The sequence below is a fragment of the Penaeus monodon genome, chromosome 22 (assembly GCF_015228065.2).
Source record: "Penaeus monodon isolate SGIC_2016 chromosome 22, NSTDA_Pmon_1, whole genome shotgun sequence".
In the NCBI taxonomy this organism is placed as follows: Eukaryota; Metazoa; Arthropoda; class Malacostraca; order Decapoda; family Penaeidae; genus Penaeus; species Penaeus monodon.
Genome location: NC_051407.1, coordinates 23078024 through 23078338, shown reverse-complemented (window position 1 = coordinate 23078338; position 315 = coordinate 23078024). Strand labels below are relative to the sequence as shown.

The 315-nt window shown below is 30.8% G+C and overlaps 1 protein-coding gene across 1 annotated transcript in view; it reads right to left on the bottom strand.

Annotated features, from left to right (window-relative positions):
- The window catches only part of LOC119587013 (rho GTPase-activating protein 21-like), a gene marked incomplete at its 5' end in the record, with an annotated part of 201687 nt that overhangs the window by 167160 nt on the left and 34212 nt on the right, over positions 1-315 (bottom strand).

Genomic DNA, 315 nt, shown 5'->3' with positions numbered 1-315 from the left:
GGCTTCATTATAAGGCACTAAGTGAAACAATGACAAAAACAGATACAAAAGCCAGCACCTATCTGACACTAAAAAAGCACAAATATCTCATATATAATTAACCATACATCTCAAGTTTTAAAAAATCATGTCTTTGAATTTTACTGCAGATAAAGAAACCCCAGTTATGATACCCTGTTACTTAGTATTTCTCATCATTTGTTCAATTAAGTTGCAATCAAATAAATTGCAAAGGCTATGGTACTGGTACTACTGTCATCTAATAATTCTGTATAACATGTAGCATTCCTACAACCTTCATCTTTAAATAAAGAA